Source organism: Herpailurus yagouaroundi, unplaced genomic scaffold (genome assembly GCF_014898765.1).
Source record: "Herpailurus yagouaroundi ecotype Mexico unplaced genomic scaffold, PumYag 28, whole genome shotgun sequence".
NCBI classification, from domain to species: domain Eukaryota; kingdom Metazoa; phylum Chordata; class Mammalia; order Carnivora; family Felidae; genus Herpailurus; species Herpailurus yagouaroundi.
The window spans coordinates 93,431,709-93,456,899 of NW_024412376.1; the positions used below are offsets into that span (position 1 = coordinate 93,431,709).

The following is a 25,191-nucleotide window of genomic DNA, read 5'->3' on the forward strand; positions in this document are numbered from 1 at the left end:
CCAGCATGCAAATCATTTAGCATTGCACCACTATACTGAAGCTTTTACTGCCAGGGATCCCTGAGCAAATCATTTCCATTACTAGTCTGTTCTAATAACCCCTTTGCTGATTCAGCTACCTGAATGTAAATATCATAGAAATGACTGGGAAATAAAAGCCAATTTGAAACAGTGAAAAGGGATCTAAAAGAAAATGCTTCCTACATATGCCTTCATTTTCATAACTCTTTATTTAAAAATCTGCTTATCATAGATAAAGGCTTTTGACTCTATTTGATGCCAGGAGAAGAAAAAATAATTCCTTTTTCAAATATCACTATACCTTGCTTAAAGCTCCCTATCTTAAATGGCAGCTGTTCCACCCATACTAACACAATATGTATAGAAAAGACCTCTAATTCTTTATATATGTATATATATTTACTCCAAATAAAATTGCCACAAATATTAAAATAGCCACAGTGAATTCCATAGCATTACAGTTAAAGTGCTTCATTGTTAATTCAATAGAGATCTTAGTAGCTTGTCTTGAGGTACAAATGAGATCATGCACTGTTTATTTGTTATACACAGGAGGTATTTTTCTCTCTGCCTGAGCTTCTGTTCAGTCCAATATTCTCTACATATATTCGGCCCCCCCTCCAACTCCCAATCATTTTTTAATACTACTAGCTGTTGAATTTAAAGACTGGCCTCTAGGAAAAAAAAATTCTTTGTGTGATCTGTATGATGACTATATGAAAGTAAAAAAGTGAACGAGCAATGTAGCTTTTTGAAATTGAACCCAAATAATCTTAGTGATGTAGTTTGATTTTTACTCTATTCATATCTAAAATACAAGATTATCTTAGAAGTATGATCATTACAAATGACTTTTAAGCTGCATAATTATAAATTTCAAAGCTGATCTGAGTAGGTTTAAAAGGCTATAAATTGTAGAGAAGTAAGCAGCTGCCTTCTAAAAGAATTTGTAATTAACAGACCATCATAGTATTGAGTTGAAATTTCATCAAAATTAAAGCTAAAATATTAAAATTCATTTTAAAATATAAAGGCTTAAGGAAGAGACATTCATGATGAACACATAGACTGAATTTATGGCTATTACCATAAATTAGGAGTGCTAAATCATGCCACAATAAATTGTATAGCTGAGAGTACAATGGAATCTGAAATGATTTCATTTTTTTCCCAATACATATATGATGTCTGTTCACCCTTTTCCAGTCTGGTAAAAATATGTGCACATTTTGAAAAAGCAGAAAGTTCCTTTTTTTTTTTTTTTTAAGTTTATTTATTTATTTTGAGGGGGGAGGGGGTGAGGGGCAGAGAGAGAAAGAAAGGGAGAGAATCCCAAGCAGGCTCCGCACTGGTGGCATGGAGCCTGATGTAGCACTCAAACCCATAGACTGTGAGATCATGACCTATACTGAAACCAAGGGTTGGAAGCTCAACTGACTGAACCACCCAGGAGTCCCAGGACGTTCCTCTTAATATCAAAGATTCCAAAACTCTTTTTGCATTAATGCTAATGGTTTGGATTGAACTTAAATAAGACCTGTTTAACAATCAACAGCATCTTGTTTTTTCCTCACAGTAAAGGAGAGCAGATTTTGCCACATCAAAATATGTCTCTTTGACGTGTTGCTTATTTTAAACTGGTTATTTATTTATTTGTTTATTTACTTACTTATTGAGAGAGAGCGAGAGAGAGAGAGCACGAGTGGGTAAGGAGCAGAGGGAAAAGGAGAGAGAGGGTCTTAGGCAGACTCCACACCCAGGATGGAGCCTGGCTCCAGGCTGGATCTCAAGACTGTAAGATCATGACCTGAGCCAAAATCAAGAGTCAGACACCCAGGTGCCCCTAAACTGGTTATTTTTAAGAAACAGGAGACAAGGGGCACCTGGGTGGTGCAGTCGGTTAAGCGTCCGACTTCAGCCAGGTCACGATCTCGCGGTCCGTGAGTTCGAGCCCCGTGTCAGGCTCTGGGCTGATGGCTGGGAGCCTGGAGCCTGTTTCCGATTCTGTGTCTCCCTCTCTCTCTGCCCCTCCCCCGTTCATGCTCTGTCTCTCTCTGTCCCAAAAATAAATAAACGTTGAAAAAAAAAATTAAAAAAAAAAAAGAAACAGGAGACAATGGTGAAGCTGAGACAACTGAGTAGAAGTTGCTCTTTTTTTTTTTTTTCCATTTATTTCTTTTTTTTGAGGTAACTCTTTTGTAAGAGACCTTTGGAAGGGTGTCTCCCTCACTGTAACTGGAAAAGAAGGTTGACTCAATATCTAGAAACTCTTATAAGGAAGAAGGCAAGAACTTAAATCTGTATAATGACATTATCCTTATATACTGTGCTTTTCCTGCTAGCCTCCCATAACTGATTCCCTATCTTCAACATTGTCTTTTGTCTTTAGGTAAAGTTAACATTTAAGGTGATGGTTTTGGCTATTTTGGAGAGTTTCTCAGTTCTCCTGGGTCTTTCCCTTACATGTAAGAAGTATGTACGTTATTAAAGTTTTGTTTGTATGGAGTGTCTGGGTGGCTCAGTAGGTTGAGTGTCCAACTCTTGACTTTGGTTCTGGTCATGATCTCACGCTTCGTGGCCTACATTGGGCTCCTTGCTATCAGCATGGAGCCTGCTTGGGATTCCCTCTTTTCTCTCTCTGCTCCTCCAGACCTGTGTGTGCGCCACCCCCCTTCTCTCTCTCAAAACAAATAAGCTTTAAAAACATAAAGCTTTGTTTGTTTCTCTTCTGTTTATCTGTCTAATATCAGTTTAATCATTAGACCAGCCAAAGAACCTAGAAGGGGACAAGGAAAACTTTTCCTCCCTTACAGTTTTGGCAACCCAGATGAGACCTTGTTCTGGGGCTTCTGCAGTTCAGAGATCCTGAGACCTCTGAAAAAAAGCCAACAGAAAGTAAAAATTCTTACTATGGATTTCTGCCTGCAGAGTCCAGTGGAAGTGAGAGTCCTTTTACTCCTTTTCTAAATTTAGATTAGCAGGAGAAAATATTTGTGTGAACTAGTTCCCTGTGTATAGTGACCTTGGTAAAAATTTGTTCTATGTTGATCCCTTTCTTCCCAGAGATGATCATTGTTCTCTTTTGTCTCTTTCATCTTGTTCTATGCCTTGAAATCTTGGCTTTGTAATCTGTGAGAATATTCTGTCTGGCCTCTGACATCCAGTAGGTGCACATAATGGTATGCATCTAATGACCAGTTGAATAGACTGAGATTCTGAGACACAAAGTCACAGGCAGCATTCTCTTTGTCCTGCTGTGCTAACTCTCAAGGGGGTTTGTCTTAAGGAGTCTTGGTACATAAGGGGCTTTTGTTGTCCCAACTTTGTGTCTTTTTAGTACTGAAAAAGTCCCATTCCAATAGTGATGAGGGACCATAAGGCAAACTGATGGCAAAGTACAAGCTAGCACAACTCCCACCCTCAGGTGGGATGTGTGTGCTATTCCTCAGGTACTTCTGACTGCGTAAGAACAAAGTAGAGGACAGAAAACAAATGGTTAAATTGATAGAGTCTCCATCAGTTTACAATATCTTAGTACAATTACAAGAAAAGGACAACCTTATCAATAACCTAATGTCCAGGAACTTCCTACTCTCTTAATGTTAATGCTTTGCTACAAGGGGAAAACAATCTTAACTTGATAATAGCTACACCTCTAGTAATCTGTGAGTCTTCATTAGCATATGGAAATCCCTTTAAGAAACTTCCTCTTGACTTTACCTCCCCCAACTCCACAGAATCTAACCAGTCACTCTTCACAGCCCCAGTGCAGCTCTTTCTACCCACAGCTGCTGTGTCCATGCTTTAATAAAATCACCTTTTTGCACCAAAGACATCTTCAAGAATTCTTTCTTGGCCATCAGCTCCGAACCCCCACCATCACCCCAAAACCTCGTCAGTAGCACTTGCCCAATATCACATATTAGCAAGTCTGTGATAGGAACTATCTCAAGTTCATGTGGGAAATCAGACAGTGTCTGTATTATACCATTCTTACCAACAGTGACAATGGAGGGCTTTACTTTCTTATGCTGTAACTGAACCAAAGTGAATTCACTCGTTGGTGAGTCACAGAAACTAAAGCAGGTGAGTTGTTGTATAAAGGAAACTTTACTTGCAGCAAATAAAGAGATCACAGGGAATAACTTCCAAAGTTGTGATTCCCAGACGAAGGTGGATAGGTTCCTTTTATTCAGGGTTAGGATAAATATTTACAAAGGAGAGCCTTGCCACCATATGTAGAGGCAGGCATAAGGTTGCACATGCATCTTAAGGAAATGTACCTGTACATTCATCATGTTATGTAAATGAGGCTTGTGCTCCTCGTTGGGCACAGATTTGAGTATTATAGTGAGGTCATTCTAGGTCATTCTAGGTCACTTCCTGGTACACCTGTGTAGGTGTGAGGCAGGGAGTTATGCTCAAACTGGTCTTGGTGTTCTGGGCCAGCTGGAGGTCTTATCAGGGCAGTTGCTATTGCTTGAGGGGTAGTTTTGCTTTCCATCTGCCTGAGTTAAGAGATAAAGTGGAAAGTACAGCTTAAGGAAAAATGTGGGACAAAGGTCACTGAGTGTAAGCAGGTGAGTTGTAAAGGTCTGGTATTGAGGTAACTGGTGACAAGGAAAACTCTGGGAGTGAACTTTCTGGATCTTGTGAGGGATGCATCTTTTGCACGCTCTTTTGGAACCCTCTTGTGTGCATGGTCAAGTAATAAAAAGGTTTATTCGTTTGAGTTGCTGTTGAAATTATTAAGATACTACTTGTCAATGGTCAGATGATGGGTCCTTTGAATTGGCTATATTTAAAAGAAATAAAATTTTAGACCATTCTTATCCTAAGCAATCATCTTATTGATACCTATGGAAAGACCAGCTTCACAAGTGGATACAGAGAACTATAATGGTTAGCCTTAGAGGCTGACTTAATAAGATGAAAGAATGGAATTAGAACAAAAATTCATCTCCACAGTCAACATAAATTCCCCTTCTCAAAATCTAGCTCCATCTGCATGTTTTAGATTCCTTTTCCCTACAGGATTTAGAGAGAGCACTCCAACCTAATCTCTAGGCCCAGGATATACAGATTACTCATGCAAATGCTAAAAGCCAGGAAGTACATTTAGCAGAAGTATCAGGATAGACAATAAGGCTCATTTTACTGGACACCATATCAGGCTTTGCTAGTTTGAGACCTTCCTATGCAATGTCTTTTGTAGATATATCCTAGATGCCCCACACAAAGAATTTATGTCCCTTGCACAGCAGAACATAGAAATCTTTTGGTTTCTCTCTCAGTCGGAAAATTTCTGACTGATATAAAAAGGCAAATGTAAAATAGTGTGGTTAAGTGGGCAAATCAATCTCTAAGTGTTTGAATGGGAAAAGGCTACCTAATTCTTTGAAGATAGCTTGTAGGAATGAAGACAAAATAAGTAACAACTCTTTTCTTTTTTAAAATTTTTTAATGTTTATTTTTGGGGGGGGGGGCCCGAGGGGCAGAGAGAGAATGGGAGACACACAATCAGAAGCAGGCTCCAGGCTCTGAGCTGTCAACACAGAGCCTGATGCAGGGCTTGAACCCATGCACTGAAGATCATGACCTGAGCTGAAGTCGGATGCTTTAACCAACTGAGCCACCCAGGCACCCCAATAAGTAACAACTCTTGATTTACAGCTTGACTCTTTAAAAAAACAAAAGCATAACTGTGAAAAGCAACTCAATCTCCCGAGACCCTTTCCTATTTGCCTTTAGACATTTGTAGATACTGTAAAAACTCAGGACACAGTAAGTACAATTGTCCTGCAATTAAGAAAAAGAAGGAAACATATAAATGGCTATCCTAGACTTTCAAGCAAATATACCACAAAACTCCTTGGAGAAAACTTAGATAATTCCCCCGTGTCTTTGTGATATAGATTTTTTTTTTTTTTTTTACCCTTGATTCTAGGACCTAAGAGCCATTCTTTGAAACACAAACTTTAGGGAGAAATTTTTCATCGGAAGGAAAAAAAAATGTTGGGGTAATAAAGAGACCTTTTTATTTTTTTAAGTTTATTTTTTCATTTAGTAATCTCTGCACTCAACATGGGGTTCAAATTCACAACCCCGAGATCAAGAGTCAGCCAGGTGCCCCTAAGGAGGCCTTTTTAAAATAGAAATGCTGGAAAGGTTCTACTGCAAAAACTCTGGATCAAGCTTCTTTAAGATTATTTGTCAAGAACAAATACAAAGCTTAAAAACCTTCTCCATAAATATTAGTGACTATCTGGTCTCTGTGTTTGTATGTTTTTTACTTAGGGATTTTGTGTGTTTGTTTGTTTTGTTTTGTTTTGTTTTGTTTTAGAGAGAAAGAGTGCAAGTGGAGGAGAGACAGAAGGAGAGGGAGAGAGAGAGAGAGATTGAGTGAGAGAGAGAGAGAGAGAGAGACCAGGCTCCACACTCGGTGCGACACCATCCTAGGACTCAGGGATCATGGCCTGAGCTGAAATCAAGAGTGAAAAACTCAACCAACTGACACACTCAGGCACCCTGTTTGTCTATGTGTTTTTGTATATCTGTGTTACAGATGTGTGATATTTTTCTACCTCCAAAATTAATCAGTAAAAAGCCTTTTAATTGGCTTAATCAAGCACTTATAGAAACTTAATATTCATAAAAATTCTCAAAATTATAATAGAAACTAACCCAAATGCTTTTCAGGTTCATGTGATATGGGATATTATTTAGTATTGAAACTAGTTTAAGTTTATTATTTTAATTAAAATAAACATGTCTTTAGAGTTCTCATGAGTTCCACATTAAATCACTTTAAAAAAATTGGTCAGCAAGAAAAATAGCTTGAGATAGTTCTTTGTCTAATGTTTGACGAAATTTTCATGAGCAATCGAAACATAATTGTTGGGAGCAAATGATTCAGATAGAAGTAAGTGGGATAAGATTTTTTGGCCACTTTTTAAGCAATAATTATTTTATGGTATGTGTACTTAAAAAATGCTTCCAAAATCTTTCTGGTAACTTGAAACATTAGAGTTTTACGAAGTTAAGTGAGGGAAATTTATTGAATATCTAGATTATTCCCAAATAAGATAAAATAGTGACATATTAATTACTGAACATAGATTTATTTACTTTTGGATTCCTTGCAAAGGAACTAAAGATAAATTTGTGTCTGTTAGTAGACATGACTTGTGCCACATTGAAATATACTATTAAAGATGGTACATGTTTCAAGAAATTATAATATGTACTGAAAAATTTGCCAGACCAGATAATGCTGGTGTAATGGACAATTCCCAATTCCTTACTTTTCTTTTCTTTTTTTTTAAGGTTTTATTTTTAAATAATCTCTACACTCAACTTGGGGCTAGAACTCACAATCCCAAGATCAAGAGTCACATGCTCCACTGACTGAGCTAGCCAGGTGCCCCCGTAATTGCTTCTTAGTTTCACTAGACTTTAAGGTTTCTAAGCATTAAGATTCTAATTCATATGTAATTAAAACTACTAGCAATAATAAGAGAAATGACTGGGTATGTAGGGAAAGGATGTGTTTTGGGTTAAGAAAAGGTGTGGGGAAAATAAAAATAAAAAACAGGGCACCTGGTGGCTCAGTCGGTAAAGTGTCTGACTCTTGATTTCACCTCAGGTCATGATCTCACAGTTCATGGGTTCAACCCTGTATCAGTCTCTGCACTGACAGTGTGGAGCCTGCTTGGGATTCTCTCCCTCCCTCTCTCTGCCCCACTCTACTTGGGTTGTCTCTCTCTTTCAAAATAAATAAATAAACTTAAAAAAAAGTTATGAGGTATGGAAATGCATTTTTGTTAAAGGAAAAATAAGTAGATTTATTTTAAAGTAAAACTGGTTAGTTCAGAATGGAAAAGAGAATAGAGGACAAAATTAAATAGAAATTTGGGAAAAGAAAAAGAGAGAGTACCTTACTTTGTGTAATTTGGCTAAAATTGAAGGAGCTTATTATGAGTTATAAAACTAAGTTTTAAAGCAATAGTGTATTTATGTAAAACCAAAATATGATTTTCTTTCATCTGTTTAAAGGACAGTTTTCTTGGATTATGGGTCTGTTCCTGATAAGAATGTATGAAAGGTTTTCTTTACCTTTTAAGTAATCTTCCTGGAAAGCAAAGGTTTTGTAACTAATCAAAATTATTTCCTGTGTTCTTTATCATCAGGTCTTTCTTTACTTAGGGAAACTGAGTGTTCTCAATATTAAAAAAGCTATTTTTTGCACACAACTATGTGACCTTCTGTCTTTGCCTTTGAAATCTTTTATTGTTACTCTGTTTAAATAGATAATTAAGTATTTTTTTCATAATTATCTTTGATCTTATTTAGTCTTATTTAGTCAATTATTTTTTCATAATTATCTTTGATGTTTTTGACAAGCCTCCCAAAATCAAATTCTAAATGAAGCTTTTTTGACCTCAGACTAACTTTGGGATATCCCAGAGGGTCTCTGGAACATTTGAAAATATTTGTGCTATCTCCCTATGAAAAGAAAGATGTTACACTAATTAGACTCAATTACTATGGTAAATTATGTGGGAAGCATTGTCTAATAAGTGATGATAAACCTTCTTAGGTGATATTATTTGGGTGAAATATTATTAATATGTGTTCTAGAATTTGTGAAATTCCTAGAAATTGGATATGTTCTGGTATAACACTGTCACTTATAATTCTAGTTATTGTCTTGAAGTGTTGTGTGTCACAAAAAAAAAGCAAATTTCACTGTCAATTGCATTATAATGCACTCTCATGAGATCTTTAACAATGGTCACTTTTAAATCTTTTGTCCTTTGTGTTTATTGTTCACTCTGATCCTTTTGCAAAAGTGCTTTATCTTTAGTGAAACTCAAGGAAAGAGCACTGAGTACCAGTTTCTGGTAACTTTGAAGATCAGACTATTAAACTGGGTAAGAATTTACAGAACTATAATGGAAAAATTGGATTTACAAAACTGCTAACAAAAGATCAAGATCAACAAGAATTAATTATATGGGACTGAAAGAACTAATGATGATTATAATTGGTATGACTTTTTGTTTGAAATGTTGCTGATTTTTTTAAAAGTATAATTTATTGTCAAGATGGCTAACATACAATGTGTAAAGTGTGCCCTTTGCTTCAGGAGTAGATTCCCATGATTCATCACTTACATACAAAACCCAGTGCTCATCCCAACGAGTGCCTTCCTTGATGCCCATCATCCATTTTCCCCTTCTCTCCACCCCCTCATCAACCCTGTTTGTTCTCTGTATTTAACAGTTTCTTATGGTTTGCCTCACTCTTTGTCTATTTTCCCTTCCCCTCCTTCATAGTCTTCTGTTAAGTTTGTTACATTCCACACATGAATGAAAACCTAGGATATCTGTCTTTCTCTGACTGACTTATTTCACTTAGCATAATACCCTCCAGTTCCATTCACATTGTTGCAAATGACAAGATATCATTCTTTTTCATTGCTGAGTAGTATTCCATTGTGTATATATACCATAACTTCTTTATCCATTCATCAGTTGATGGACATAATATGGGCTCTGTCCATATTTTGTCTATTATTGATAGTGTTGTTATAAACATTGGGGTACATGTGCTGCTATGAAGCAGCATTCCTTTGGATAAATTCCCAGTAGTGCTGTTAGTGGGTCAAAGGATAATTCTATTTTTGTTTTTTTGAGGAATCTCCACACTGTTTTCCAGAGTGGTTGTACCAGTTTGCATTCCCACCAACAGTGGCAAGAGGGTTCCCATTTCTCCATATCCTCACCAACATCTTGTTAATTTCAGCCACTCTGACCGGTGTGAGGTGGTATCTCAGTGTGGTTTTGATTTGTATTTCCCTGCTGATGAGTGTTGTTGAGCATCTTTCCAGGTGTCTGTTAGCCATCTGGATGTCTTCTTTGGAGAAGTGTCTATTCATGTCTTCTGGCCATTTCTTCCCTGGATTATTTGTTTTTCAGGTGTTGAGTTTGTTAAGTCCTTTATAGATTTTGGATACTGAAACAAAATGACATAAAAGGCATCCAAATTGGCAAAGAAGAAGTTAAACTTTCACTTTTTGCAGATGAGATGATACTATACATGAAAACCTGAAAGACTCCACTAAAAAAATTGCTAGAACTAATACATGAATTCAACAAAGGATCGGGATATAAAATCAATGCATAGAAATCATTTGCATTTCTATACACCAATAATGAAGCAACAGGAAGAGATATCAAGGATGGGTCCCATTTACAATTGCACCAAGAACCATAAAATACCTAGGAATAAATGTAACCAAAGAGGTAAAAGACCTGTACACTGAAAACTATAGAAAACTTATGAAAGAAATGGAAAAAAATTCCATGCTCATGGTCTGGAAGAACAATATTATTAAAATGTCCATACTACCCAAAGAAATCTACACATTCAAGGCAATCCCAATCAAAATAGTACCAGCATTTTTCTCAGAGCTAGAACAATCTTCAAATTTGTATGGAACCACAAAAGACTCTGAATAGCCAAAGTAATGTTGGAAAAGGAAACCAAAGCTGGAGGCATCACAATCCCAGACTTTAGCCTCTACTACAAAGTTGTAATCATCAAGACACTATGGTATTGGCACAAAAACAGACACATAGACCAGTGGAATAGAATAGAGAACCCAGAATGGGGCCCACAAATGTATGGCTGACTAATCTTTGACAAAGCAGGAAAGAGTAGCCAATGGAAAAAAGTCTCTTTAGCAAATGGTGCTGGGAGAACTGGACATCAACATGCAAAAGAATGAAACTGTACCACCTTCTTACACCATACACAAAAATAAACTCAAAATGGATGAAAGACCCAAATGTGAGACAGGAAACCATCGAAATCCTGGAGGGGGAAACAGGGAAGAACCTCTTTGACCTCAGTCACAGCAACTTCTTACTTGACACGTCTCTGAAGGCAAGGGAAATAAAAGCAAAAATGAACTGTTGGGGCCTCATCAAGATAAAAAGCTTCTGTACAGCAACAGCAAAGGAAACAATCAACAAAACTAAAAGGCAACCAACAGAATGGGAGAAGATATTTGCAAATGATATATTGTAATGTTGCTGATTGTTTGAAAAATATTTTGTTTTTCAAGATTTAAAAGCAATCTTTTTCTCTTTTCTCTTAAGCTACCTATGACTTAGAGCAATTGGTAAAATATATCTTTGTGAACAAAAATGAAGCATTTATCTTTTTTTCCCTACCTGATAACCCCCGAATTCAGAAACTTTCAATGACTATTCTTATTTTCATGGCAATCTAGTTATTTTCATAAGTTCAATAATAGGACACAAATTGGTTATATTTTCAAGGCTTTGACTGAAGTGTCAGATTTGAGGATGTGCATAAAATCAGATATGCTAGACAGCTTTAAGGAACTAAGATTGACTTTATGGAGCCAATAAAGCTGTTTGGAAACACAGCCAGGTGCCCTGCTTATGGGGTTCCCAGAAACCTTACGGGGTGAATAAGGAACATCACTTCCTGGCAGGTGAAGGAACCTTAAGACACTGGGGGGCTTTGAGAAGAGAGGAAGTCACTATAATCTGTAAGTATTTCAGGCTGGTCTGATAGCAAGTCCTTGGCTTGGCTTCCCAGACTTTTAAAAATTCTATCTGAAGTTTTTAATGAAAAGTTTCAGGGGTGGCTGGGTGACTCAGTTGGTTGAGTGTCCAACTTCAGCTTGGGTTGTGATCTCCTGGTTCTTGAGATTGAGCCCCACATTGGGCTCGCTCCTGTCAGCCCAGAGCCTGCTTCAGACTCTCTGTCCCCCTCTCTCTCTGTGCCCCTCCCCTATTTTTGCTCTCTCTCTCAAAAATAAAAATAAACATTAGAGAAAAGTTGCAGTAACAGAGATTTAATCTGCTGTACCTTTGAATTTTTTTTAATGTTTATTTATTTTTGAGGGATAGAGTGTGAGCGGGGGAGGGGCAGAGAGAGCGTGAAAGACACAGAATCTGAAGAGGCTCCAGGCTCCGAGCTGTCAGCACAGAGCTGATGCGGGCGAAACTCACAAGCTTCGAGATCATGACCTGAGCTTAAGTCAGACGCCTAACTGACTGAGCCACCCAGGCACCTCAATCTGCTGTACCTTTGTAAATAATCAGGCCAAATCTATCTAATCTCTCTCTCTCTCTCTCTCTCTCTCTCTCTCTACCTATCTATCTATCTATCTATCTATCTTTAGGCCAAATTTACTGAGACTAGAATAATTTTGCAAAAATTTAGTTTTACTTATAATTGTCTTTAGTAAAAATGGGGATGCCTGCAGAGAGAAAAATCATGCTTCAGTAGAAACTGTAATACTTATGTGGATACCAGATTCTAGTCCTGTTATTTCTATTCATGTTAATTGTTTTTAAGTTTTTTTTTTTTTAATCTGTAAATCCTAGTTTCCTCATATGCCTACAAATCTCCAAACTTCAATTTTCTTCCCCTCTTTTGACTTGGAATCACTGAGAAAATTGCCTTTTACTGAAGCCCTGCAAACTGAAGTTAGAGGACTTGGAGTAGCTCATGGTTAGACAAACTTTTGCTGTAGGAACTACTGACAAAGTGGACTGATAGGCTCCATGACATCAGAGACATTCAAACTGCAAACCAGGAAGATCTGTCAGACTGCCACTGCCTGCTCTCACTCCACCTGAAGATGCTTTGAAGCTGACATCTAGAATTCTCAACTGGCAGTTCTCAGAACTCAGACCCTGGGTTTATAATTTGCTCCAAACATTAACTTTTGTTTTTTCTTTTGTGTCTATAGAAATGCCTCTTATTAAATCCCTGATGGCTTGCTTTCACAATATAGCCTGACTTTGGGTCGGCTTCCTAAAATGAGACACAACTGTTAAACTGAACTGACCGATTTCTCAAGACTGAGACTGCTTCAGTGAGATATGGAGCAATCTGTCAACTTAGCTTCAGGATTGTGAAATTTCTTATTTGAAATTCCAAAGGAGGAACTGAAAGGGAGCAGCTTTTGCCACCTCAAAATATGTGTCTTTGGCGTATTGATTATTTTAAAGTGGTAAGTTTTTAAGAAATAGCAGACATTGGTGAGTAAAAGCTACTCTTTTGATAAGATAAATCTCCATGTATAAGAATGTCTCTAGGGGCGCCTGGGTGGCGCAGTCGGTTAAGCGTCCGACTTCAACCAGGTCACGATCTCGCGGTCCGTGAGTTCGAGCCCCGCGTCGGGCTCTGGGCTGATGGCTCAGAGCCTGGAGCCTGTTTCCGATTCTGTGTCTCCCTCTCTCTCTGACCCTCCCCCGTTCATGCTCTGTCTCTCTCTGTCCCAAAAATAAATAAAAACTTTGAAAAAAAATTAAAAAAAAATAAAGTTTTACAAAAGTGCAAAGGCCAATGATATACATAATATGACTGTTAGCAACTAAGAGTTTATTATGAGGAATTTATTAATGCTAAACCAAAAATACTGTGTTTCTAATTTTTTTATAGCTTAATGAGTGTTCATAGTATTATGAATACTTTTTATGAAGGTTTTTGATTCTGTATGTAGGTTTTCGATTCCATTTATGAAAGATGTATGCATAGCATAAATGTTAAATGGGAAAGTAATCTAAATATACATTAAAAAAAGAAAACCTGCTTTTCCATTCAATGACAGTCTTCCTTTAAGTTAGGAATGGATAAATTTAAAGATAACCTCTTTGTCACTGGTCTGAACATCAGAAAACGAGGGCTTTGTTAGAAAGTGTGGTAATTGTAGACCTTCAGTCAATCCTGGAAACTGCTCTATTCTATTATCAGCATTCTAACTCATTTCAGCAGTCAGAATAGAGCAGGGAAAAGTGACCTTGACTACTGTACCTGCCCATCCTTGTATGGAATATTTGTCAAACTTGACAAATTTTGCAAAACTGTAACGCTGTGCACATTGAATGGAAAAATTTGAGAATTCAAAGCAGATAAAAGTGCTTTTCAGAACTCAATTGGTTTCCCCATCCCTCACTGTCAGGCCCATTCGCTATCACCCAATGTTTCTTTGTTTTCTTGTTCTTCTTGACATCCTCTCTCCCTCTATCTCTGCCTCACTCCTTTTCTCTCTTTCTCTCTCCCTCTCCATCTCTCTCTCAATCACTATCAAGACATCTCTTTATAAAGGCCCTTTAATACATCACAGTACCCCCACTTTTCTACTTTTAATTTCCTTTTTATTCTCTCTTGCTTTTTTCTAAATAGTTATAAATATTGAAGAAGAACCACATTATAAGGGAATAAGACCTACCCTCAAACAACAACAACAAAAACAATTTATCACTCACTTGAGCTGAGCACACTGCAAACTAAGGATCCTGGTCAAAGGAACAGGAGAATTTGCAGCTAGTTATTTTCTAGAGGTCTTATAACCAAACAGTCCCTTGAACACATAATACTTCCCTACTATTATTCATTCATATATTTCATGGTAGGAAAGTCACAGACTAGCCTTGATGTTAATCCCACTCTTTCTGGTCCTCTATTGGTCCTACATTATGCCCTAACCTAACTTTCCTTCTAATGAGAACTCCGATTTAATGCCCCTGGAAAAAAATGTCATCTAGATTTGTGAAGAATCTTATCTGTTCACTAAAAGTACTCCTGAGCTCTTTCATATGAATTCTGGAAATCAGAGAATCTACAGCAATACCCTCTTAAATCATACTAAGAAGCCAAAATCCCTTACGAAAATGCTGGGAGTTTTGAGCAAATATAATTCCCTTGCTGGCACTATCAGAATTGTAAAACCTTTGGGAAAACCTGGAGGAAAGAATCGATCTGTGATGCTAACTATTGAATCAACTGGTGCTTTGTGTAGGGTTAAGCCATTTGAAGCAGTCAAGAGATGTTACATGGACCTAGTGAGAGCTTGATGCATTCGGTGAGTTAATGAATACAACTGAATAGATGACTGAAAAAAAATGCATAGTTTGAGAAGTTGAATGAATGACCTTTCATAAAATGTTTCTGAGTGAGAAATATTGTTTCATCTCTTTTTCAGTCTGGCTTCTTTATGATCTGACATACTTATGGCCTTTGTGGTGAGTGTCAAGAAAGCCATTTTGGCATCAATACTCCATCTCAGGAGGCAACCATACCACCTCAATAGTCCTCTCCACTCTCTTGCTCTGAGCTCTCCAGTTCTTATGATCGTCCACATTGAACTCAATCTGTCAAATTTCAGTACCTAGCAGTCTCTTGCCACCAGAATTACACCACTATAAAGAGAGATGTTAACTTCCTTACTTCAGATTCTATAATGGAATTGAAAAATTGGGCCTGCTCCTCTCTTAAAGATTCCGATCTAGGGTGGATCTAGTCAGCCCTTATTCCTAAACCAAAACCATTCCCGGGTCTCTGCCTCTATAAAAAAATTTGGGACACATATCAAGATCGGCAATCAATACTGAGGATTGCCAAGGGTAACATCTGTGAAAATATGAAAGACAAGATTTATTTCTACATTTTTATGATGCCTTATCAACTATCACAATGATGTTCTTTTCCTCCTTTAAATTTTTGTCTATGAATATAGCTTTTAGAACTACTGAACAGATAGTAAACATAAGGAATCACACTTGAAAATCTAAATTTGGAGATCTTAAAATACAGAATATGACATATCAAATATGAATTTTTATATTATGCATGTTTTTTATTTCTGTTGAATTGGCTATTGTTTGGGAAGAAATCATTGCTCCTACCAGACCTTTCCATTTTTCTATGTAACATTGATTTATGGTTCATTTGAAGTTAGTAATGAGAAGGTCATTACATCAATTATACCTTTCTCACATCTCTTCTAGGTGAAATTAATTTTATCTTCCAGTGCAGATTATATTAAGTCAATATGATTATTGTTTTATTTCTGTATTTCTGATTTTATTATAAGTTATCTGTACATATAACTATGAAACACTTGCTTTTACATAAAGTAATTTCATCCCCATCCTTTTCATTTATTCAGTAGTTTAGGCAAGGATTATATTTAAGAAAACTGAAGAAAGATATATCCCACTTCAAACTTTAAACAGGGCCAGGTCTACATTAAGGCAGAGGCCATTCCTCAACCAAGAATGTAAATAATCCCCCAGACTTCAATCTAAGTTTCACTCTTCCATCTCTGAACCCAAACCTTTGTTTCACCATCAAAAATTCCCCAACTTAGAAACTAAGGTCAGTAAAAAGCAAAGTACATTTATCATACATATTTTTCAAGTATCCAGTGCTCAGTTTTTATTTCTGTTCCATATAGACTTATATAACTAATTTTTACATTATAATAAAAACAGCTAATACTGAGTGCTTACTGTTTGATAAGCAATATGGTTAATAATTTACATGCATTGTTTTATTTAATCAGAACATAAACTATGGAAACGCGTATGATGTTATTTCCATCTTATAGCCGAGGAAACAATTTAAATGACTTGCTCAAGGCCTGCAGCTAGTAAATGGAACTGAATACAGATCTGCTTTCAAAGTTTATTCTCTAAATCATTGCACTCTATTTCCTGTTTGTGAAAAGCATCCAATTTCTTTTTTTTTTTTTTTAAATTCAGGGATTATTTTTTAGAATCAATCTGATTTAGGAAGACATACATATAAAAGATAAGCTGTTGATAATAACATGAACACCTTTTGTTTTTACCTATAATTAATGTGAATGTTTGAAATTTGAGATAAATTTGAAAGCTGAATGATCTAAGCATTTATTCTAAATGACATACAAACAAATCAGTGTGCAGCTTATAATTAAGAACATTTACACAGTGGTAAAATGTTAACTCTTAGGACACCAAATTGTCTCAGTGGGAATGGTTTTACCATATGATAGAGGTTTGAATTTCCAAGCATTTGAGATAAGCATTTTTCTCCCTATATCCTAACAATGGAGTTGGAGCACTGAGTTGTCAGAGAATCAGGTAAGATCAACAGACTGAAAAGGGGTGGAGCAAATCAGCAGGGGATAGAAGAAAGCCCTGAAAGAGTCACTGTTGCCAGGCCAGTGAGGCTTTGTGGCTTTGGGAGTCTACCTTTCCCCACCATTATTCCAGGAATGGTTGGCATAGGGTCAGAAGCAGGGGGAAGCATGTTTTATAATCCCTTTGTATGCTTAAATTTGTCTCACTTCCCCTGTGGTAACTGGAATATAAAAAATGAATGTAAATCTTATAAAATGATTTAGTGGAAGACAGGTTTCTTATATTGTACTCAATATATTGATTGAATGAAACCCTAGATGTAAAAGGCCTTGTAAATTCAGATACAGCTCTTGAATAGAATCAACCACTCAAGTTTTCATTGCAGCAATGCCTTAACATCACCTTTCTTGTCTTGATGCAAGTGGGACAGGGAATCAGAGGGTATAAAAGAGAACATCTAATTTGCATACCTCACTAAGAAGCCTGATTCCCAGAGCAAGTGACTAGAGGGACATTTGTGTGAAGATCTAGTAAGCTTATTGAAAAAACCATGACTTTAATGCTCAGTTGACTAGGACTGGTTTGCTCTCCATCTAGTGGTTTTCAACTGGAACAGTGTTGTTCCCCAGGGGATGTTTGGCAATATCTGGGAACCATTTTGGTCATTAGACTCAAAGCATGCTGCATGCTACTAGCAGCTCTGGTAGAGGTGAGGGATCCTGTTAAACATCATACATTGCACAAGACCACTCACCACCAGAACAAAGAATTATCCATCCCAAACTGTTAATAATGTTGATGAGAAACTCTGCTCTGGAAAAATGCCAAAAAAGTTGAAAATAAAATTGAACAAAATAGGTTAAAACTTGTTGCCATTCTCTGTAGGAAGTACCTGAGTAAACAGGGAACATACTCTAAGATGGAAAGTGCAAGGTAACTAATTTTATTTGAGATGGTTACCATCTTGGCAAGAGTAATGATGCTGACCCACAAGAGATAATGGACCACTCTGCAAAAGGAACATGTGTGACCCTGAGATGATCTGTTTGGAGCCTCTTGGTATTACCTTGCCCGATTGTAACTATGGATGGACAAGGGAAACAATCCTAGTTACAACCTGGGAGGTCCTAAGAGGGTGCAGAATGTCTACCAATCTCAGAAAATATAATTTGAGGAAGGGAGAGGTTGTCATTGCCCATTTTGTCCTTGTCTCCCTTGGGCGCAAAATTAAGACGCTGGCCCACTTTCTTCCTGGGTGAGCTCCCCTAGATGCTCACCTTCTCTTAGTTTCAACCACAAATGGTCTGTTGTTTATTTATCTTATGAAGTTTTGAGTATTCTTATTTATTTCTTAAGTAACTTCTACACCCAACGTGCATTTTGAACTCACAACCCAAGATCGAGAATTGCATGCTCTACCAACTGAGCCAGTCAGGTGCCCTCATAAAGTTCTGTTCTTATCCCTAGTCCATCCTTCCACTGTTTTGTTTTGTTTTGTTTTTCCTATACCCCTTTGTGTGTGTTTTTCTATAGTAAGTGAATTCCCCTGCATGCTATGTCTCTTGTAGCATAGTTTACTCCTATCTTCACTAAAGTCTGGCTCATTCCTAAAGACATTCTCTCGACTGATGATTATTCCTGCATGCTCTACACACCTCAGTGTTGGGAGTGGAAGTCATCTTATCCTCTTCTTCATTCACAGTATGGTTTCCAGATAATTTGCCTTCTCCCTTATGCCAAACCTGCTATGCCACTGATATTCCTGCTCTTAGTCTTTGCAATTCTGTATCCCTCATCACCATTGCCTGTCAGCCTCTAGTCACCTGCTTTCATTCACTGATGTTATGAACTTAACATCAGCTTCCTCTTTCTAGCTAAGTCCCTGCCATCTGAGTCCCAGAACTCACCGAGAAAACAGCCATCTTTCTCGGTGAGTTCAAACAATACTTTAACATTTCAAGGAATAGTACACCTGTGACCATTTGGAAATGAGTACTGGATTCACACAGCTGCCCTACTTAACAGTGGTGATAGTGAGGTAATGGCCTATGTAAAAATCCTTGTTAAGAGGGAGCCAAAGTAGGAGTGACTGACAAGGGAATACGCCTCAAAGTTATGGGAGCTAAAAGATACAAGGACTATTTGAGAGGGGCATTCCAAAACCTGTATTCCCAAAAAGTATTTCCAGATGCCCATGAGATGAAGAAACATGGTATCATTGCTAAGTTGTCTCTACTTGTATTGCCAGGTTGGTGGTGGTGAGGGACATTTTAGTTACATAAACTTAATTTTTCAATAGCATTCAATGTGTTTTATAGAGAATCACCATGGGTCAGGCATTATTCTATGTGTTTCCCAAATATTAACTCATTCATCATAAATTATTACTTTATACCAGTCATTCTTTGAAATCTTTTGTTTCTTTCCTGTCATCATCTGACTTCTATTTACCTCTCTGGCTACTCTGATTCAGTCTCAATACAAGCTTAATATCCTGTTTTATCCTAAAATGTTTTCCAAGGTGTTACTTTCAGCCTTTTTCTCATCTCTTTTCCAGCTCAGCCTGGATGATTTCACCCATTTCCAGAGATTTAATTTTCACCCCACACCATTTCTTCATTACAGACCCAGATTTGTAATTTACTAGAGGAGGTCTCTACTTGTCCTCAGGAATTTTCACTGAATATATCTGAAACTTAATTTGCGATTTCTCCCCTTCATTCTCCAAATACACTTTTCCTGATTTGAAAGGTTGATGTAGTCTATTCATCTGTCTACATCAAGGTCTTGATACCATTTTAACACATCCTTCCTGAGATCCTATAAGAATTGATTACCAAGATCTAGTTATTTTCTTTTTAATGTATTTTCTCTGAATATTGTCATTTCTATTTAATATCTTTTTAATATACAGTAAAACGTTGGATTGCTATTAACTTGGCCTGTGAGTGTTCTGCAAGACGAGCAAACATTTCTAATAAATTTGAACTTGATAAAGAAGTGACGTCTTGCAATATTAGTAGAACGTGTTGCCAAATGTCACACGATCACAACTGAGGCAATGGTTCTTGAAATTCCCTTTGATATACAAGTGCTTTAGATTACAAACCTGTCTCTGGAACAAATTATGCTCACAAACCAAGGTTTTACAGTATTTTGTTGCTTTTCATTTCTCTACATTACCTTAGCTCAGGCCACCATTATTGCTAGCATGAATTTCCATATCCTCCTAACTAGTCTCTCTCACACCGGTCTGCCCCCACTCCAATCCACCCTCCACTCTTAGCATTGAGGAGGGCACTTGTTGGGATGAGCACTGGGTGTTGTATGTAATCCAATTTGACAATAAATTATATTAAAAATAAAATAAGATGCAAATCTCATTATGTCAAGCCTGATTAAAACCCTCTAAAGGCTTCATATCAAAATAAAATGTAAAGTCCAAATTTCTTGGGATGGCATAGAACACCTTTAGAGTTGGCCTCTGATTGTTACCCTAGCCTCATTGTTCATTACTGTCCCAGTGGTCTGTATTCCACCCTCGTAATCCTACTGATAATTCTTCCAACTACGTCTAGTCCTTCTCTTTTTCCAAGCTTTTGCACATGCTGCTCACTCAAGCTTTAAACTTCGTCACCAACTTTCCCCATCCTCGCATCTGATTTTACTACACTACACTGTACCACTGTTCAGCGGCACCTTCTGGCTAGCTCCCAATTTTGTTTCAGATCATGTATCCCGGAAGCATTCCTCTGACTCTTCTAAGCTTGGTTCAATGTCCCTTTGAAGGACTTCCAGTGGATACCATGTACTATCCTTAAATATACTCTTGACATTTCTGGTTATCATTTTTTATATTCTGCATTAGACAATGAGAACTGTGCTTTCTCTCCTTTGAACTATAGAGTTCAGCTTGTTCTTAGAACATCATGACTGTCCAATAAATATATGTTCAATGAATATGTAAGGTTGATGTCTGTATGTTTCTGAGAAAGAGGTTCAGCATGGAGTGACTGGAACTCTCTTCTGACCAACTTCATGGCCATTTCTGATAATGTGTTTCTGGTACAGGATTCTGGTACAACTTGACTAGAATAACTAGTTCCCAATGATATTACCACTTTGTTTCTTGTGACTTTTTTGAAGAATTTTGATGAGAAATCAGGAAGAGTAAATGAGGAACAGCAAGCTATTTCAGCTTAGAAATCTTATCACCTCCTTTTTTCATTAATTACAAATGAAGTTTACAATTTATTTCTATAGAATTTCCCCTATTGTTCAAACCTATCAAGATAATTTTGGTAACTGATACTTTAATTTAGATAAGATTTGCTCCTAGTTTTGTATCATTTAAAAAAAATTTAATGTTTATTTATTTTGGAGAGAGAGAGAAGGAGAGAGAGGGAGAGAGAGACAGAATTTGAGTGGGGGAGGGGCAGAGAGAGAGAGAGAGACAGACAGACAGATAGAATCTGAAGCAGGCTCCAGGCTTTGAGTTGTCAGCACAGAGTCCGATGTGGGGCTCAGACCCACAAACCACAAGATCATGACCTGACTGAAGTCAGACACTTAACCAACTGAGCTACCCAGGGGCCCCTATATCATTTTTAATTTGATAATGTTTTTCACATCTATGTGCATTACTGAACAGTTGGTGTATGTAGCATGTATTTTGAATTAGCTTCTTTTCCTTCCCATAGAGGAAGGGAAGGAAAAAAAAGTTATAGAGAGGGAAGCAAACCATAAGTGAGAACAAACTGAGGGTTGATGGGGTGGGGAAGGTGGGTGATGGGCATTAAGTAGGGCACTTGTTGGGATGAGCACTGAGTATTTTATGTAAGTGATGAATTACAGGAATCAACTCTTGATGGCAAGACTACACTGTATGTTAGCTAACTTGACAATAAAACAAAATAAATAAATAAATAAATAAATAAATAAATAAATAAATATTACTTATAAGAATGGAGAAGCCAAATAAAATCAAATCAACATTTTGTGGCATAGAATTAAAACTATTTCCCTGCAAATTGATTGTTATTAACACAGTTGTATACAATTGCCAAACCAGATTCACATGGGATATCTGTCAAATACCATGATGAAATCAAACTCATTATGTCTATGGCATTTCTCTGATAGAGACAAAAAAATTATGTTAGTCCCGTGTTTCTTCTTTTAGGTGAGCCAATACACCTCTACTAATAAGTGAAATTGCAAATGTCATTTCTTTTCCTCCAATATATTGCATGATATTCCAGTCTCTCATAGAGTTTCATAAGTGACATAAGAACCAGCTGTAATTATCACATTATGAGAAAGCAGCCTACTGGTATTATAAAGACAAGATTGGATGATTTTCAGAGATAAACTGATGGATGGATGTACACAGACTTTAGTGAAAAATTTCCGTTTTTACAAGTGGTAGTAATGACATGAGGACAAGAAGAAAAAAATGAAATTTAATATATGTGAATAGACATTTTGAAGTGGTTCATATGTTTGAAACATTGTGAAATGAATATTGGGTATCTAAGAGAAAATTAAATTCTCTAATGTCTCTGAAAACTATTTCCTAGGTGAATGGCTTTATTTATGTCTAAAAGTGTAAGGATCAGAGTTTGCGGAGAGTAAAGTCTACTTGGGACAATACTCAGGAACTTCATCCTGATTTACAAGACTAAAATACGTATCCTTACTATCTATACACTTGACTGCGCTTTAGCAGTGCCCTGGACATATCTCTGGCATTGTGCTGCTAAATGTATTACATATATCTTTTTGTATTTCTGTTTTGCTCATGAGACTTTAAGAATTTAAAAAAAAAGCTGCTTGTTATTCATCTTCATATCTTTAGTGACTATCTTTATGCCTGGAACACACTGGTGCTTTATACATTTTTGTTAAAGTAATAAATGAATAAACATTTTTTGTGAAGTGGAGACCTTTTTTTCCTGGTTGCTACAGAGTAAAGTCCAATAGAAGTTGTAAACTTAGGGAAAGAAAAGAAATATGAAACAACTTTGATAGTGCTTGGCAATCCATTAAAGATGATTGAAAGAATAATTATGTAGCAGCAAAATTATATCCTTCTTCGCATTATTTTCTATTAAATTTATATGTGTAAATCTTATATCCTAATAAAATATTATTAATTATTGCAATACTCTAACTGGTTTCCCTGCTCTGTCTGGAGCAGTTTACTCACAACAAAGCGTATAGGGCAATCATGTTAAATGTAGGTCAAGTAATATTATTCCTCTGCTCAAACGCCTTCAGTGGTTTCCTGATGATGAACAAGGTTTGCCGTCTCTGGCTTCTTTAACTTCTCTGACTTCCTCGTCCTGGCTCTCCTTCTAGCTCACTCTGTTCCACCCCGCTGAAGCCAAGTGTAGTACTGCCTCAGGGCATTTGTCCTTGGAGTATCCCTCTGTCTGGAAGGCTTCTCCTCTAGAAATCACAAGCCTTGTGCCCTTACCTCCTCCTGGTCCTTACTCAGATTCCACCTTTTCAGTGAGGAATTCCATGCATCCTGTTTGAATCACCACTGATCCCTGAGATTGTTATCCACGTGTAACTTTCCTTACCCTCTTGCCTCTGCTTTAATGATCATTTATCACTAACATACTATGTATTTTATTTATCGTTCTTAGTGTTGTCTCATCACAAGGGAAGGGATTTTGGCTTTTTTTTTTCCTTTGTTTTTCAGTGTTTATAAATTCCAGCACCCAGAAGAGTGTCTGGAATTTGGTAGACATTCAAAAAAAAATGTTGAGTTGATGAAAAAAATAAACACTTGATAGTAGATGCATTTTATCATGATATACTATGTTTTGTGATGACATTTTTATCCTTATATTAAAACATATCCTCAAAATAATAACATCCATATTTGATACATAGAGGACATTGCTTTTGCACGCAAATACTAAATTCCAACACAAAAACTTCCAAGATCCTCTCTTTTCAAGGCAGGTAGGAATAAAATATGCAATGTTGAATTAGGAATAAAACATTTTTTTTAGATCCCAGACTACTAATTGGCCTTTTGAAAGAAATAATTTTCTTTTTTGTAGTGCTAATCCTAAAAAATATTTCTGTCTAATACATGATCAAGACCATTAATAAATATCTATCTTTGAAACTCCTTCATAGAGGGATGCCTGGTTGGCTCAGTTGGTTAAGTGTATGACTCTTGATTTTAGCTCAGGTCATGATCTCATGGTTTGTGAGATTAAGTCCCATGTCAGGGGATTCTCTCTTTGGATTCTCTCCTTTCTGCCCCTTCCCCACTTTTGTGCATTGTCTCTCTAAAAATAAATAAACTTAAAAAAAAAAAAAACTATTTCATAGAGTATAATATGCACCAAAGAACTTTACGAAAGTAGCACCAGCATTGCCAATTTTTATTTTTAACTGATAAACTATATTATCATGGTAAACATTAAAATGTAAGTCAATATCAAGGCAATGATGAATACCTTTGTAAATTTAGTGAGTTTTCCAAGACACTAAATGATTTTCCAGCTTATCATAGATTTCACGTGTGACATGAGAATCAGCTGTGACCACCCCATCGTTAGATAAACGCCCACAAACTGGCAGCTGACAAACAAATTTGGGTGACTTCCAAAGACTCAGGAAAAAACCTTTAACTCAAACTCTGGCTCAACCACCCCTCTGTCCAGAAGGTAAGGACAAAAAGATTATATTTGAATAAAGCATGATTACACTTCATAAAATACTCCCAAGATTTTGTCTTGAAAATGAATGGGTAAGGGAAAACATGTAGATGGTAAGGGTTGGAGTCAAGCTAGCTGTCTGTTTTCTGGTCTTCATGTCTTTTTAAAGCTTGTTTTTGTACCTTTTCGATAATGAAAACAAGATGTGCATTCCTTCCAAATACCTAATCTTACCCTGTGACCTCAACCTGGCCAACAACCAAACCCTCTCCCCTCAACCAAAAATTCAAACCCTCCCAGAATAAATATGCCTTTGAGTCAGGAAGACCTTTTACATTATTGTGCAGTTATGCGATGCCTGCACAGCTTAGTATTAGTCATTAATGAAGTAGATTAGCACTTGTCCTGGTCCTTCAGATAATGGCAATGTTAAGGTAATGTGTTCCAACACTTTGATAAGCCCCCTGGTTTGGCTTAACCCCCCAAAGTGTCAGAATATTACTTGGATCATGTATAAAGTTGATATTGCT

At 36.9% G+C, this 25,191-nt stretch overlaps 2 long non-coding RNA genes across 2 annotated transcripts in view; both read left to right on the plus strand.

Moving 5' to 3' along the window:
- Window positions 1-25,191, plus strand: part of LOC121032459 (uncharacterized) — a 32,977-nt gene that overhangs the window by 771 nt on the left and 7,015 nt on the right. Inside the window, exon 2 of the long non-coding RNA XR_005791291.1 lies at window positions 12,818-13,081. This is a non-coding gene — a long non-coding RNA (uncharacterized LOC121032459). The remainder of the gene's footprint in view (window positions 1-12,817; window positions 13,082-25,191) is intronic.
- Window positions 13,500-15,283, plus strand: LOC121032470 (uncharacterized). Its single transcript, XR_005791302.1, has 2 exons — window positions 13,500-14,935; window positions 15,056-15,283. It is a non-coding gene; the product is annotated as an uncharacterized LOC121032470 (long non-coding RNA).